At 48.4% G+C, this 17,770-nt stretch overlaps 1 long non-coding RNA gene across 1 annotated transcript; it reads right to left on the bottom strand.

The window, feature by feature from the left end:
- Window positions 1-29: 29 nt before the first annotated feature.
- LOC149915572 (uncharacterized) lies at window positions 30-2,265 on the bottom strand. The gene is made up of 2 exons (XR_016472017.1): window positions 2,125-2,265; window positions 30-735 (listed from the first exon to the last, which is right to left on the bottom strand). It is a non-coding gene; the product is annotated as an uncharacterized LOC149915572 (long non-coding RNA).
- Window positions 2,266-17,770: the final 15,505 nt, after the last annotated feature.

Consider the following 17,770-nt stretch of genomic DNA (forward strand, 5'->3'; position numbering starts at 1 on the left):
CTGCAGCAGCCTCTGCCGGGTGCTGGTGAGTAGGGCAGTGCTCAGGGTGCTGCTCCCAGAGCTGCCCCCCAGCCCAGTGAGAGCTGTGTGCCCACTGGCTGGCAGTGCTGGCAGCCCCGCGCCATTCTGGCAGACTCACTGGGAATGGGTGGCCCTGACACGGGCTGCCCAGCTGCACATAGCAGCACTGTGTGATGCAGTGTGGGGCTGTGGGGTGCTGGCACTGTTGGTTTGGAGGTTGTTTGAAGGAAGAGGAAAGGAGGCTGCTCAGCCCAGGGGGAATCATGAGATCGAGAGGTAGAGGGTTGGATGCCTTTGCCAGGGTCCACTCTGGGGCCCAGACGTGGATGAGAACAACTCCATTCTGTACCTGTTTGGAACTTGTGCACAGATAGGATCTTCCCAGTCTCTCCTCATGACCTAGCCTTGTTCATCCAGAACCAGCAAGGTTTCATCCTTCATCCTTCTGGGAGCGTGTGAATGTTGAGGGAGGGAGCTGTCCCCACTGCTCTGCCGCTGTGAGGCCCCACCTGCAGCACTGCAGCCAGCCCTGGGGCTGCCGTTACAAGAAGGACGCAGAGCTGCTGGAACAGGTCCAGAAGAGGCCACAAAGATGCTCAGAGGGCTGGAGCACCTCTGCTATGGAGACAGGCTGGGGGAGCTGGGCTTGTTCTGCCCGGAGAAGAGAGGGCTCTGGGAAGACCACCATGCGGCCTTCCAGTACTTGAAGGGAACCTACAAGAAAGATAAGAAGAGACTCTTTACTAACAAAGGGAAATGGTTTAAAACTAAAAGAAGGGAGAATGAGGTCAGATGTGAGGAAGAAGTTCTTTACTCAGAGGCAGTGAGGCCCCAGCACTGCAGCAGTGGGTGCCCGATCCCCGGGGGCATTCCCGGGCAGGTTGGATGGGGCTCTGGGGAATTTGGTCTAGAGGAAGATGTACCTGCCCATGGCAGGGTTGTGGAACGAGATGACCTAACCCTAGCCCAAACCATTCTGTGATTCTCTGAACTCAGTAACCAGAAAAAAACTCATGAGATCTTTGGGAAAACACAGTTAGCATGGGGTGTACAATGTGTTTTCCCGTAGTGCCCAGCTACAAGGGGGACAAGCAGCTCTTTCTCTGGGAAGGTGTTGTCATCACTTCTCCCTGTTTTAGTCCTGTCTTGGCTGTGACCATCTGCCCAAAGCAAAAAACAACGGTCCCTGATCTCAGCATTAACAGCAGTGAAGGTCAACTGTGGTTTCTTTCCTCAAAACTCACCAACTTGTTCTATTTGTGCAAGTCCTGCAGTGTGAGCACAGCTCCAAGAGGCAGTGCTGGGAAGCAAGGCTCAGTCTGGTTCACAGTACCTGGGGTACCTCAGCTGCTGTGCTGCTCCATGCAGCCACTGCATGAAGGAAGGAAGCGTGCAGCCCACCAACATCCGTGTTGCTGCTTGTTGGGATTTGGTTTACTCTTCTATTTTCAGGCTACTAGCAAAATGATTCCATGACAAAGATGAAAGAAAATGACCTTGGTGATGATACTGAGGTTTCTAGAAGAAGCTTTAGTACAGAAATGATACAGGATTGCCCCATTCCCTGCTTTACCTTTGTGTCTGTGAATTAGCAGTATTTTAATGACATGAAAAAGCTTGTTTGAAAACCGGGAAACAGTTCCATTCACTAAATATTCATGAAAAAAAAATTAAAATAAAATAAAAAAATTCAGGGTGGATTGTTTTGGCATCAGTGTCTGTTCCCACTCCCCCAGGCTCAGCCTCCACAGTCCCAGGGGCCGAAGGAAGGAGAAAGGCAGAACTGCTTGCACCTCACAGAGCCATGTTCCTACAATTACACCTCTCTGGGGCACTGCTTTGTCCCCCGTGCCCTACTGCTGCTGTGCAGATCAAGGGTGAACATACGTGGGGAAGGGATGCACTCATAGCTGTGCAGTGAAGAGGTGTTTGGTTCAGAGTCTCATGGCTGTTATATCACATTTCTCTAGCTGACCATGTCATGTCCTTATTAAATTATGCTTTCAGCCTCAGTTTCTTCATCCATAAGAGGCACAGTCTAATAAAATCTGAATAATGGATCAAAATGATGTTCTTGGTATATTCAGCTGGAAAATGGGATACCTGTGGTTCCTGTGAGATATTCGTAAGCCAAGAACCAGTCTGAGAGCCAAATGGTGGGCTTTTCCAAGGCAGTGCTCACTGCACACAGCCAATCAGTATTAGCTGTGTCCTGTTCTCTCCTTCTGGAAGACATGAGATTGTTAATACATAAACAAATGAGGTTGCAAAGTGTTTCGGGAGAGAGATCGGAAGCCGTGGGTGAAAAGCCAGCTGGGAGACGGACGTAGCATTTCAGCAATGAAGGAAAGTGTGGGCTTTGGGGTTGTGAATAGCCCCAAGTAAACACCCCAAGTAAACACCAGGAGCAAAGGGAGCAAAGCCAGAGGCAGCATTTGTAAAAGGGCTTAAGCATTTTGTGCATCACCTTTCTCTGCAGAAGGTCTAGTGTGAGATGCCCAGTGTGAGACAAAGCAGAAATTCATGCATAATGCTGCCACCGAAACTCCCATTAAATCCATCCCTCAGTATTAATGTCACTTTACAGCTCTTGCACTCACGTTGCACTGCCCCTAGAGACTAGAGATTACAAGGAGGAAAGCACACTGGGGCTTTAAGATGGGCTCCCACAGCACCACACCACTTTACACCAGCTGAGCATCTGCCCCTAATCTGGTTTAGCTGAACACAGCTCAACAAAACCACTAAGTGGATTGTCTTATCTCTTCTCCACTAACCCAATCTGTGAATCAGATCTGGCTGGTTTCTGCATGGTGTATGAGTTTACTCTGCAATCATTCCGGAAATCTGTGCCGTTATTCAGCACAATCCCAGAGCCAGCTGGCTCCAACCTCCTGATGCCACCATTGCCACACTGTGCAGGGCCCTTTGCTATGTGCCTCAGCCATGCAACTCCTGGGCTATTGGGCAGAATAAATGTGCCCTACCCCAACTCCTCTGTGTCCTTTGCTGACTACAGTCACCTCCCATCTCCCTTTAGTGTTGCAGCAAGGGCAAGAGCAAGATGCATCCCTGTGCTGATTCATTTCTTTATCAGCAGCACTGTCTGCACTGACAAGACTTTGAAGGAAAAAGCTGGGAGTTCTGCACAGGCAGTTCTCCTATTTCCTGTGTCCTGGTACAGGTTCTGGCACAGGTGATGGGCGAGGGGAAGAGGAAGGGAAGAGGCAGGGGCATGACCACTGGAAGGTGGCCAAGAACACCTGTATGAGTAGCGCAGCTCAGGAATCAAGGTCCTGTCCCTTCTTTAACTCCAACAAGCCTGACACAACTCATGCTCACAGCCCACGTTCATTTCTCTACCTGCTTGCAGTAGACAGCAGCTTCCAGCCCTGGAGCACAATCTCCAGCCCTGCCTGGACATGGAACTGCTTGCCTGTCTTTCCCAGGTCAAAAAAGCTGGGACAAAGAGCAGGTGATCAAAGATCTTTTTTGGCTGGAGATCTCAGGATGAGACTGAATGGGCATCAGCCAAGCACAGCATGGGGCATTGCTCCCCCAAGCCATCAGTTCACTGCTGCAGGGTCCTGGTACACACTGGCACAGGGCAAGAGCAGTATTGTCCCTAGTAGCTGAGACAAAATATCCTGGATAAAAACCCGTTATGCATGGAAGAAAATAAGCGCAACTCAAAGCATTCTGCTCCCCAAGGAAGATGGGGACGGAGAGCAGTGTCACTCCATCATACTTTCATCAGGGAACAAGAGGTTGCCTTCGCAGAAAAGAGCAGATTAATTTTTTGCCTGCTGCTTGCCAAGGACAAGCTGTGTTTGCAACCTACAACACTGCAAGACATGCAGTCCCTGCTGGAGCTACGTTACACCAGGGACATGCTTGGCCTCTTGCAGCCTACTTTACGTCTCCCTGGCCTTTCTGATTACTTGTTGCTATCAGTTCTTGTCTGTGACTGGTACCAGCTTTTTAATTTCCCAAGCTGCTTGCTAGGCAGAAGCAAACTGCCTGTTGGAATCAAACAAGATTGGATATGAGTTCTACTGGGACAGTCAGTTTCTTGTTTTTTGTTTTTTTGTTTTTTTTTTTTTTAAAAAGAAAGCACAACCCCCCCGGAGCTTTCAGAGACAGGTTAAAGGCCACTCAACTCCTCAAGGCTCCAATTTAGATCAAGATCAGCATATTCTTGTTGTGAATGTAAAGGACAGAAAGGGAATTGCCTCTGGACACGTCCAGAGAGCAGTGTGGTCAAGTGCACCCTCAGCAAATTTGCTGATGACACCGAGCTGTGGGGTGCAGTTGACATACCAGAAGGACGGGATGCCATTCCAAGGGACCTAGGCAGGATGAGCAGTGGGCCCAGGTGAACCTCATGAAGTTCAACAAATGCAAGTGCAAGGTCTTGCACCTGAGTCAAGGCAACCCCCATTACCAATACAAGCTGGGGGATGAAAGGATTGAGAGCAGCCCTGCTGAAAATATTTGGGTTGGGTGGGAAGCTGGACATGAGCCAACAACATGCCCTCTCAGCCCAGAAAGCCAACTGTATCCTGGGCTGCATCAAAAGAAGCCTGGCCAGGCAAGGGAGGGATCCACCCCTCTGCTCTGCGAGACCGCACCTGGAGTACTGCATCCAGATGTGGAGTCCTCAGTACAGGAGAGACATGGAGCTATTGGAGTGTGTCCAGAGGAGGGCCACAGGGATGGAACACCTCTCCTTTGAGGACAGGCTGAGAGAGCTGGGGCTGTGCAGCATGGAGAAAAGAAGGCTGTGAGGTGACCTGAGAGCAGCCTTGCAGTATCTAAAGGGGAGCAATAGGAAAGAAGAGGACAGACTCTTCTGTGGTGATAGAACAAGGGGAAATGGCTTCAAGGTTAGGGAGGGGAGATTTAGATTAGATAGAAGGAAAAAATCTTTTATGGTGAGGGTGGTGAGGTACTGGAACAGGTTGCACAGAGATGTGGATGCCCTGGAGACTTTCAAGGCCAGGCTGGACCAGGCCCTGGGCAACCTGATGGAGCTGTTGTGTCCCCATTGCAGGGAAGTGGGCTAGATGGCCCTCAGAAGTCCCTTCCAACTCTAAGAATTCTATGATTCTACAATTTTTCTCCCAGATGTACACCTGGCTCAGTTCCCATCCAGTCCTAGCTGCAAGCATCCTTTATACTCATCTGCTGCTCAGCATCACATGCAAAAGGGGTTGTAGTAGAGGTGAACATTAGATTTACTTTAATTTCCAGACTTCGCGACGCTAAAACACAACGAGAGAGAGGCTGATGTGAGGTTTTGTGTTTTCCACTGGCTATTCAGGTCTAGACCTCCTGCCCTTCCGGAAACCATCACCCCTCTCTACTCCCTCTGAGCAATGGCAATCGCCCCTCTGCTCATGGTGCTTCCATCTCTCTCCAGTGAAGCCTGAAAACAGGGCTGACAGATCTGGGAACTACAATTCTCTCCTGTAGCAAACAAGGTAGGGAAAAGCCACACAGCTCCAAAACCTCCAGCTACGTAGGACCTTTACACCTCTTCCAGGTTGCTGTGCAATCCCCTGTGTTTTATGTCCTTTGTGTAGGTGCACATGCAGTGCCTTATGCAGCAAGTTTTGCTCTTCTGCTGTGCCCCAGTATGCCAGCATTCAGTGCTAAGCACAGCTAGTCACTGAGCTGACTTGATTTTTAATGGCAGAATGAGGTGAGCGCTGTGCCCCAGCGGGACCTCATCTTCCTCCCTCAGCACTGCTGGCAGGAAGAAGTAGAGGTGTACTCCTTGTTGTGCTTCATCCCTAGGGGCAAGGAGGAGAGGAGCCTGTGCTGGTGGCAACATCATGAGACAACCAATCACAAGTACCATTTCTAGTGACTATAGGGTTACTGAGTCCTGGTGGATAAGTAAAAGACAGCACATGCCTCTTGCTACAAACTGGGAGCGTCTGAGATCTTCCATGAGCAGAGTAAGGGTGGAGACTTTCCACATTCAGCTTCAGCCATGGTAGTTTACAGTGGATTTTAGCCCTCTTGTACTGTGCTCACTGCACGTAGCGCTGGGCTGCAGGTCAGTAATGGTTCCAGCAACAAGGGCTCTATGTGCTTCTTCATCAGTCCTCAGTTATTCACAGCACACACACTGCTGTGGGCCTTGCACACCCTGGGCACTCCCTGTCTGTGGCTCATCTCATCAGGGCACCAGGTGAGGATATAAGAGCACATCCCCTCCAGCCACACCAATAGCAACTCAGAGTCTCCCAGCCCTGGATGTAAAGGCAGACTCCATCCACCCCAAGAGCAAGGTGCTCAGCACCCCCAGGGCAAGCACAGACCTACTAAAAGTCTGGCACAAGACACGGTACCTTGCAAAGATGGGAGGGATAATTCTAATGGTGCTTCCTTGTTTCTCTTGAAGTCGTGGATGAACTGGAGGAGGAAGACTGTCAGAAGGCAGCTTAATTTCTTACAGTCTGCTTTGAAGAACACAATGTTTTTAATACTCTCAATTAAGTCATGCAGAGGAAGCTAACTATCACAGGGTATTACAGAAAATTGAGAAGTTGCACTCCCCACACAAAACCTGAGCAGCTGAGAAGTGACTCTGAATGAGGTGCAGAAATCAACAGAGCACAGAAGAGTTTGTGGCTCTTATAAATCTAAAGAAGCAATAATGGAAGGATAGTGGATCCCCAATAGGAGATGAGATCTCTAATTCAAATCATGCTGTAATTCAAATACAGCAGAAAAAGTTCAGAAAGTCACTAGAAAAAAAACCACACTCAAACAAAAAAAACTAACACAGAATTAACTGCAAACCAACTAGAATTTGCTCACCAAAGAAGATGGCCAAATTGTCCTGGCACTGTTGACCTGATAGAGGATGTGATTATTACAGGGTTGGACACAGTGATCACTAGAGGTCCCTTCCAATCCTTACAGATCTGTGATCCCGTGATTCTGTGATACCCTGGCTCAGAGTTTACACAGAGCAGCATTCACCTCCATGGGCACTTGAGAAAAGTGACCAATGGGAACCAGCTGTGAAGGGAAACAGATGACCTCCATCTGCATGGAGTTGCCTCAGGTGGGATGAGAAGAAGCTGCTTCAGCATTCAGGGAAAGGGGGAGCGCTCCAGAGGGGCAGTGCACACCATGCAGCAGCCTGGCACTCATCGTGCAGCACTGACCCAATGCCACTGGGGGTGACACCATGGCACAGGGATAGCACCGTGCAGCACCAGTTCAAGTGATGGCAAATAATGTTAAGCATTTTCATATGCTGGCTGAACACAGTCCTATGGACAGCAAAAAAACCTTGTTTTCCACTATTGTGGTGAAGGAATGTGAGAGTAGGTTCCAAAATTGCAGAGAAATAATAAATTTTTCAATATATTTGTGACTCCGTTTTCAGTCAGAATAAATACATGACCTGAAAATTGTCAAATGAAATGTATAGAGTTGCAATCAGACATTCAACTCAAACCTTCAATCATCTCTTTCTCAACTTTCACAAGCCCTATCTTAGCAGAGAGAAATATCCCTTGCTTCACAGCCATGCCTTATTCATGTCATTGCTTTTTGGCAGTACGTACATTTGTAAATAACTGTTCTCAAGGATGAAGAACAGGAAAAATAAAATTCCATCAAAAATCACTGATGAATATCTGAGAACTCCCCCAGAAGTGCAGCCACCACCATGGAACCAGGTTGATATGTAAGTTTCACAAAAACCAGGTCGCATACCCCACTGGTTTTATGGCTTGCTTTGCTTTTTATATTCTAATAAAAAATATTAAAAATTAAAATATTTTTATATTCATATACACTGATTATGTTATATATTATATGAGGGCGACTCCAAAAGTAATGCCTGCTATTTTATGGTGTTGGCCCACAGTGTCAGAGGTGGATGGTGGTGGTACGGCAGTAGACGCTGGACCTTCCCACCAATATCCCATTATGTTTTGTGCTATGTGACAGATGGCAGCAGAGGGGCAGTCTGACAGCATGGCATCTGACAAGGGAGTGAGTATGGAGCAAAGCTGTGGGATTTAATTCCTCCACGTGGAAAAAGTGGCACCCAGTGACATTCATCAACGCTTGCTGAGTGTTCATGGAGAACAAACAGGGGATGCTGGCACAGTGCAGCAATGGGTGGTGCTTTTCAGCAGTGGCAACAGTGGCAATGGGGCACCTCTGCTGGTGCAGATGTCTACAAGCACAGCATGCAGGCACTTGTTCATCACTGGTGAAAATGCACGGCTAATGGTGGTAACTATATTGAAAAAGGGTGTTATGTAGCTGAGAACTTGCACTAGCTGTATTACTGTGCTCATTGTATCTGTTGTAGTTTCCATGGAAATAAATAGGAGGCATTGCTTTTGGAGCAGCCTACATGTATGTGGCCCAAGGCAATGCCTCTTCACTCAATGCACCCAGGCAAGCCAAAAGGTTGAACACCATGATCTAAGGGAAACCATCAGAGACCTTGACCAGACCTGGGAGAACTTTTGTGAAGAGTGAGGACTAATGAACTAATCTAATGAAAACAATATACTCAGTAAATAACAAGTCTGGAACAGTGATGAACACTGTAAGGTGACAGACTTGGCTGTGGGAGGTTGTTGGAAAACATCAACTGCAGAGGCAGGAGGAAGACCTGGCCCAGTTGGCAGCTGTGGGAAGTTGATTAATGTCTTCCAGAGCCCCAGGAACACCAAACGGGTCTGAGCAGCAGCAGCTGTGCTCTCTCCTGCTATCACCACAGGGTTTTCTGTAGCTTTGGGCTCTTGAGGTAGAAGCTCACCCTGGAGATGCAAGGCTGGGGGCTTGGCACTGTCCCACCCCAGTGTGGAAGAGGGCCTTGGATGGGCTTCTGTTACCAAAGGTGAAGTACAACCACCCTGCAGAAAGAGAGGCGCCCACGGGTCAAGCTTTGCTGTGTTGGTGCAATCATGAAGAGTCACAAATCTGGAGATGTCTGGTTTCCCACATGGGAGGTGGTAATATGGTTCCTGGTCCACAGAGCAATCAGACCCAGGGCCAGCTCTCAGTTTGCATGTATTCCTGTGAGCAAATATGGGCAGCGCAGGACTGTGCTCTGGCTCTGTTCCACTGGGGCAGGATTTCCTACACAGTCCTGGCTGATGCTTACTGGTGCTTAACTAAAAGCTGAACAAAGCAGAGGCAAAGGAGTCAGAGAGATCAGGAAGAAGCTGGGGCCACTGACCCTGGGCTCTGGGCATTGCCAACACATGGCATCCACCATTTGCAGTGCTGTTCTGTGCCACAAGGTTTCTTACAAACACCCAATTTGGGATTTTCTTGTCCCAGTACCAGAGCTGTGGTAGGTCCCCACGGTTACCAAGGGGCCATCAGTTTGGTGAGACAGTTTCGCATGAAGGATCTGTCAGCTTCCAAGGCTGTCTGGCAGCAGGATGATGTGCTCTGCCAAAAGCTGCTGTTATCAGAAAGGGGAGAATGGAAAATGTTGCAGCATCGAAATCCTATGGGTAAGAAGGGAGGATGGCAAGGCCTGGTTAGAGAGGCAGCAGCTCGTTTCTGTGGCTCAGCAGGAGGATGGGTGACTCTGCAGTGCCCACCTGCACAGCTGCTGCTGGGGCTCAGTGCTGGAGGAGAACCGGCTCACCCTGCTGCCCCCACACTGGCAGCCTCAGCGTCTACCCACTGCAGCCTGGTTTTCGCCATTGCTCCTTGGTTCCTCGTGCCAGATCCTTTCTGTGCTCCTTCCTTACCACGCTTACTCTAAAATTTACTCTCTTTTAGTTTAAACCTGTTACTCCCTGTCCTACCACTACAGACTCAATTTGTCACAGGTCAGCTGCTGGGGATTGTATGTGCAGCCCAGCATAGCATTTCTTGGTCTTTCACACTTGAGCAGCTGTGTGGCCCTTTGACGGAGTATTTCCTGATGTGTGTACCCATGTTGGTGTGTGGGGCTGGACAGCCTTGCCCCAGGTGCCCCCAGCCGGTCACTGCCACACACAGGCAGGTACTGCCATGCAGTGCAATACAAGAAGGATTAATCTCCTTTGACCTGTGGTATATGAACAAATGCAAAAATGAGTCAAAACCTTGCTTTACATAATAAATACATGTGAATAAATGATGCATTTGGGCATTTGGCTGTTCCTCGCAGCTGAGGGAAGCACACAAACAGCATGGCCATCCCTGCAGGGCAGTCACCCAACTTCCAGTGCCCAACTTCCCCCCAGACCATAGGCACTGTAATTTGCTGAATGTCTCTATATGAAAAGAGCAGTTTCTACTCAGAAGAGAGGAGCAGAAAAATGTGTGCAAGGAATCGAGGAAGGAAGCATAAATCTCCAAGCTTTGCTCTGAAAGGGCTGTGGCCAGCAAGGAGAAGCACAAGGAGCTGACGAGTCCCAGCTGCCCTTCCCAGCCACCCCACTGTGGTGTGTTCTGAGGTTATGCGCACACCATCATCTCAGATTGTTGTTTTAGACCTGTTCCAGCTTTAGTCCCTCTTTGCCAGTGTGACACCCTGTGGAGGTCCACAGCTTGCTTGCACCTTCATATGGACAGGCCCTTCCTTTTCCATGTTTTATACTTCTATGTGACTGCCTCTTTGCTGGTTCATCTCCTGCATTGTGAGGAAGAGTGGATAACTGTCTCTGCTGTGTTCCTGTCCTCACCTCCCCATGCACACCCCACAATCCCTACAGGAGCAAGCCTGGCCACCGGAGGGCATTTGACTTTTCTTGATGGTTCCCTTCAACAAGTTTTCTTTCTTAGAACAAAGTCCTTTGTACCCCTGAAACTCCAAAGAGAAAGAAGTGCACAAGACCAGTGTACAGTCCTGCTGCCATCGGCACTAGCCAAGCAGCAGGCTGCATTTCCATGGCTTTCTCTTCCTGGGTCCCAGGAGGTGCCCTGTCCTTCCCTGCAACCGCTCCGTGCCAGCAACCGCTTCTCTCATGATCTGCTCCTTCTTCACTCCAGGAAGTCCAGCCCTGGATTGTACAGCAGCTGGCTAGACAAAACCCATCTGAATTGGTAGAAATTAAGCAAGCTGTACGTGAGATGAGGAGCTTGGGCTGAGCACGAAATGGCTCTGTCCCTCCCAGCTGTTAATTCTGAGACTGTCAGAGCCGCTTACAGATGTCTTCCTGCTGCAGACTTATCCAGGAATATGATTGTAGACAAAATAAAAAAAAAAGAAGAGAGAGATGAATAATAAAATTGAGTGTTTTTATCCATTAACTGTGTCTCTCATACACATGCTCATCTACGCAGTACAGCAATCTCCTGTTACTTGATAGGCGAGAGGCTGCGACACAAGCACACCTCCGAGTGTGCTGACAAGAAGGTGAATCACTTGCTAGACAGATTCAGGCAGACAACTGCCAGGCAAGCACATGGCTAGATAAACAGAGAAGGGAGCAGGTACGGTAGCTGATCAGTAGGTGGAAAAGCATTAGAGATGCTTTCATGCTTCATCTATAGTGCAATAAATAAGAGTCACTGAGAGCACACAAGCAATCTGCAGGAATGTGAGGGATGTACCTTTGGTGTGAGCCATACAGAGGGATGAGATGGTCCCTAGTCAGCACAGCCAATGACTTTCGGCTCCTAATCTTCCAAACTCAATCATATTGACCTGTGAGCTGAGATGTGTGAAAGGAAGGAGGAACTTAGCACTGCAGGGATAGAGGTTTCTGTACACAGTTTTTTTCACTTCTGAGATTTTCTTTCTTAAAATTTAGCCTTCTCCCTGAGATTCACAGAATTTCCATGCCAAGAGCCACCCAAACCACACTTAATTTTTTGAATATTTTTAATATCAAGGCCAGGCTGGATGTGGCTCTCAGCAGCCTAATCTGGTGATTGGCAATGCTGCACATAGCAGGGGAGTTGAAACGAGATGATCTTTGAGGTTCTTTTCAACCCAGGCCATTCTATGATTCTATAAATATATACATACTTCTCAAATTTCCCTAGTAAGTAGAGAAATGGGCCATTTTTAATTAAAATAACTTGCAAATCTATGGTGAAAGCAGGATCATGCTTGCATTCATAGAGAAGAAAGTTAAGGAGACTGGCATCTCCCCATTTCATTGCATGTGTTGGTGAAAGGGAAAAAGAGATGCAGACAGATGTCAAAGCGAGAAGAGAAGGAAAGATCACTTTGAGAATGGGCAAATGAGGACAGAAAAGGGGAGGAACAGAATGGGAAATGGAGCATAGGGCATTCCTATGCAGTGAACATCCTTGCACCTGAGAACTGCGTATTTTTCCTTATGGACTTCATCCATTCTTAGAGATGAACAGGGGAGCAGGTGGCGTTCAGACCCAGTACCAAATCCTACCAAGTCCTGATATTTTTCCAAATTTCACTTGAGTAACAATATTTACATGAAGAATTACTCTAACCCTCCGTTCTGCATCACTTACTGCTTTCATGTGGTAGTCCAGCATACATATCGCATCATCAAGAGATGCATCACATCGTGTACAACCACTGCTGATGTATCCTAACAGAACTGTTTTGTGGTGAAATGTTTTGACACTTTGAACGAGATCGGAAGAGCAGCGCACGGCGTACTAATTAGAGGACCAGCAGTTTTCATTATATTAAATAATAATTTTAAACTAACACAAAGCTGTTGTGTCAAAGTATTTCATTAAAACACAAAGAAAGACTTTGATCTGGAAAATAAGATGTTTCAATCAAAGCTAAGCTGAAGTCATTCAGAATGATATAAAACAAATAGAGCAATTTAAATAAAAGAGCAGAAGAGCCAGACTCCTCTGCCCAGCGTGAGTCCAATGCATACTGCACAGTACTGCTGCTCACACATCTCGAGTGATAGACATGTAAAGAAATGCAATTTGTATCCCTGGGAACAACAGATAAAACAAAATGAGAAAGCAGGAGGAAACAAACGTTCTTACTTTGAAATACCATTTGTTCTTTGGTCTTCCAAACTGCATTTGCTCTGGAACCGCTCACTTTACAGAACGGTTTTTCTCCTGAGCTGGCATTAAACAGGTTTTTGAACACGACAATTGCATGTTGAGCAGGTTTTGGTGTGTGACGTGCATGGCTTGTAGCCCTCATTCTGCCCCTTGCTGCCCATGGTGGTCTGTGTGGTGCTCCTGCCAGCAGCACATGGCTGCACCGTGCTGACAGCCCGCTGCCTGCCTCAGCCACTGCTCCACACCTGCACTGCTGCAGCAGGGACACAGACTGCTGCATCCTCCTCTCCTTTGGTGCCGATGCTCTCTGCATGGGTTCAGGCTGATGGGGAGAGAGTGGCGGCTGCTGGTCCCCCCCAAACCCCTACTAGCACTGATCTGTGCAGCGCTGCAGGGTGAGCGATCTGTAGGGAGCACTGGGATCCTCCATGGCCTGATGGCATCTTTAGAGAACAGCATCTGAGGGAGTTACTGTCAGCCTCTGGATTTCCGTCTCAGCCCTCATTCTGCTCCTCGTTCACACGTGGAGGGGCCCAGCTGCCTCAGGAGGCTGCAGTGTCACCATAAGCACATCCTGAGCTCCCTGAGAGCAGAGCTGACCCATCTGGTGTGTCACACACTGTCACCATGTTGGATAGAGGATGTGTTCCCCACTCCACGTGCTGTGAAGGAGCAGCAGGCAGCCTGAGGTGAACCACATAGCATCAATCCAGTCCTTGCTGCTCTGGCTGCCCAGACTACCATCTCCTAGCTCTACCACTGCCTGCAGTATTTCCACAAGCCAGAGCTGTTTTCTGAATATTAGTAACCTTCCTGTGGATTTCATTTATTTTCATCTTTTACATTTACAGTCGCACTTATTATGGCTGAGCCCTCACAGGTTTCTCTCTCAAGCAGCTCTCTGGTTTCATCCTGTTCCCATATACTCTCATCTGCAAAATCCTGCAGCAAGGAGTACCACAGGTACCCCCTATCCCAAAACTCCCATCTGATCTTGCCTTGCTGCCTTCAATTTCATTTCATAGAATCACAAATTACAGCATGGCTGGGATGAAAAGCATTGTAGCCTCTCTGTCTCTGGGTAAAGAATTTCCTCCTCACATCTGACCTAAATCTCCCCTCTCTTAGTTTAAACCATTCCCCCTCCTGTCACCATCTGCCCATGCAAAAAGTGGGTAAGACTTCAATTAAGACTCTGAGTGCTTTCCTCATTTCTATTGCTTTGTGCATTTGGGGGAACAGAACCACAAAGGGTGTTCAGGAGGTGGAAGACAATGGGTTTTGTCTTGCATGGTGCCTCTGCCATTTCCTTCCTCCTCAGCCTGTGGGACTGGGTGCACTGCAGTGCCAGAGCAGATCCCGGCACCAACACGGCCATGCTCAGTACACGAAGGCAAATGATGCTCCAAGCTCATCACAGAATCATGCTGGCTGTGCCTGTCCTCTCCCAAAAGCAGTGAGCTCCTCAGCAGGAAGGGAAGGGGTGATAGAGGGAGGAGAGCTGGGTCTGCAGCCAGAGTCCTGCAGTCCCCAGCACAGCGCTACTGTGGCACCCATGGGTGCACAACTGAAGCTAGGAAGGCAGCAATGCCCTGTGGCCCAGAGCCTGTGAGGAGCAGAGAGACTGGCAGCTCCTGAGGCACTGCAGCCTTCCCTGCGCTTTACAAAGGCCTTTTTATTTCGCCTCTAAAATATGCCTTGTGTGCTTTCTGCATCTGAAAAATACAGAGAGGGGGTGAAAAAGTGGTATCTCCACGCTGCAGGGAGGTAATTAAGACTAATAATGATCCATGCTGTAAGTGATTTTAAAAACAAAGCACAGCTATTTCTATTTCTATTAGGCCTTTGTAAAGGCTTTATAGGTTTTTATGAAGCTTATAGTTGGCTTTTTTGGATGATTAGCTGTTGGCCCCAGCCTATGGGATGCTGCCCCTCAAAAGTAGCCATATTGAGCACCCCCATCCAAAGCACACTTTTCCATCTACTGAAAGAAAATCCTTCCCAGTGATTCTTGACTTTCCCCCATGCCAGTGTTAAGCTAATTGCTCTGTGATGGCTCAATGATCCCACTTGTTGGATTTGTAGATGCTCATTCCCTGGAAATCCTACTTTTCTTTTGGGAACTCAAACCTGACACTAATCTGGAAGCCGCATTTCTCTTGTCTCAAAGTGAAAGCTGGTTCTTCCCCCAGCTGCATTTCCCAAAATAAGCATCCTGCAAAAGGGGAACAGATACAAGGCTGCTTTATCTTTGCTTTGACCCAGAATAGTATCTGGAGACAGGATCCAAAGGGATCTGGGTATTTTAGCAAGGCCCAAAGATACCAGACTATGAGAATGAAGCAAACCCAGGCCAGGGCCATGCCAGCACAGCAGAGGCACGAGGCAGCAGCAGCAGCTCTCTGGGGCTGCCCTCAGTGCTGGGCAGTGCCTGCACAGCCAGTGTGAGCATGTGTGCCAGCAGCTTCCAGCTCACCAGCAGCACTGTGGTCGCTGCTGGGGCCACCCCGTGCTAACAAGATGGAGAGAGTGAAGGATGTTTCTGCTGATATGCTGCTCCTATCATATAAATAATATATATATAAAGCAGAGGTGTATTTGAACAAGGAAAAGGGGATTTCAATCTTTCTGTGATGACTAATTAGGCTTGATAATTAACCATGTGAAATTAAAAGAGACCCTCTCTTAACCATTGGACGTGTTTGCCTCACTAAAGGGGAGGCAACAGAGGGGATGATTTTATGGCATAGGTGACATTCAATCCTAACCTCAGAAAAACAAGAGAAGTGTTCTTTGGAGCGCATCTATGAGTAGAAACATCTCCTCCTGCCCTCCATTTCAGGGTCACTTACTCCACTCAAAGGAAATAAAGTAAGGTTCCAGAGTCCTTTTAAGAGCGTATTTTGCAAGTAACTGTAAAAGTTAAAAGAAAATGTGTTAGGTATGGGCTGCCAATCAAACGTCTTACAAGATCAGCTGAATATAGCATGAGGAGAAGCAAGGAACATGATGAAAAAGATAAGCCTAGTACTGAGGCCTATTCATCATGGTGAAACATCCTCAAAATAGCAAGAGCTGCTGCCCAGCAGGTGTGTGCCGAGCCCGGTGCACAGTGCAGTCCTCCCTGGGCAAAGCCTGCCATGGCCCGAGGTGAGAGGGATGGGATGGGGCTGGAGAGGATTCTCCAGCCTGCTCCAGACCAGCAAAACTTGCAGCTCCCAACATGGCTGTGGCTGCCTGCCCACATCTGCTTTGCTCTGCAGATGACAGTTTCATCGTTTCAAAGCATGTTGGTTTGAATTCAGTCAGGTTGTAAAAATATTCATTTTATCCCTAGCTCAGATGTTGAAATCAAATGTCAGTTAGAAGTAGAAACCCAGAATTATTCTGTGAGAAAAAAATGCTAAAAAGAGGTTCTTCAAGCTCTCGTCCAAAAATAAAATAAATTTTCCACTGAGTGGAGCGCTCTGGCAGTTCCTGCTCTTCCCAGCCCTGCTGCCCCCAGTAGGCTCCTGCAGAACCCTACCCATTCCTATACAGCCCATGAGCCAGGCAGTGCACCCAGCAGCTCTGTGTTTAGTCTCTGCTTCCTACCAGAAAGCCAGTTCTCAGCCATGGCTGAGTCAGCAGCACAGGGTCATGGGGGGATGATTTCAGTACCCAAGAGCAAGGGATGCAGATGCCAACCCTGTAAATCCACCTCCGTGCAGCCCATCCCAGCATGGAAATCTCTGACTGACATCATACTGCCATGGTCCGTGTGGCTAGGACGCTGGGTTTTCTGCTCCTGTTGTGTGTTACAGTGAAGCCTTCCTCATTTTTATTTCTAGGTCACATCCTAAATCTCCTTTCTTACCAGGTTACATTTATTTTATAATCAAATGCTCTTCTGCTGAGCTGGTGCACATAACTCACCTGCATCCTCCCTGGCAGAAACGTGGCTTGCTACTGGTCGTTTGCTTGCTGAGAACTACTACCATGCCCACTGGAGCTGAGAACAGTGTATAAAAATACTGAGTTTTGGGGAGGGTGTGTGGATTTTAGGTGCATGGTTTTAATTAGAAATTGACATTTCTAAGCCTTTGGCTGCCAAGCAACAAGCATCTAGAAAATGATCTCAGATGTGATATGTAGGTACCTACTGTCCATCCAATATTCGTCGCTGTGTTTAAAACCTTGGGGAGGGCCACCTCACTGTTTGTTGCACAGGCATTCATCAGTGGCCATTAGCATTAATTGGTTTAATACCAGGTGAGAACCGCAGCAGAGCAGTTGATCTGGGACCCCACTGTGCCCCAGCACTGCTGGAGTAGCAGAGAGTGAATGTGCAGTGAAGTGGGAGTTAAATTTGGTGCAAGGGTCCACGTGGTGCCCCAAATCCAGGCTCTGAGCCCCAGCTGCACAACCGTGGCTGTTCTCTATGGGCCAGGCCTGAGGACTTGTTCCAAGCTCTGCTAGTGAGTGGAAGCAGCCACAGTTCAGAGCCCATCCAAGCAAAATGGTGCAGGAGGCAGACAGCATGGAGAGATGCTTGCACAGCAGTGCTGGCGCTGCCATCCAGACACCCCGGCCTTGCCTCATCCTCACAGAACAAGCAGCTTCCTCCTTGTCCTTCTTTTTTGGAAGAGATTCTTCTTTCAAATTATCTGACTGACTCACTCCGCTCTGTGCAAAGCAGCATTCTGTGCAGCACCTCCCGTAGAGCTCCGAGCCCGGCTGGCAGCAGAGGGGAGCAGCAGAGGCAGCCTCCAGGAGCAAAGACCCACAGAGCCAGCCTGCCGCCCACTGCCCG

Source organism: Phasianus colchicus, chromosome 17 (genome assembly GCF_987193195.1).
Source record: "Phasianus colchicus chromosome 17, bPhaCol1.hap1.1, whole genome shotgun sequence".
Taxonomy (NCBI): Eukaryota; Metazoa; Chordata; class Aves; order Galliformes; family Phasianidae; genus Phasianus; species Phasianus colchicus.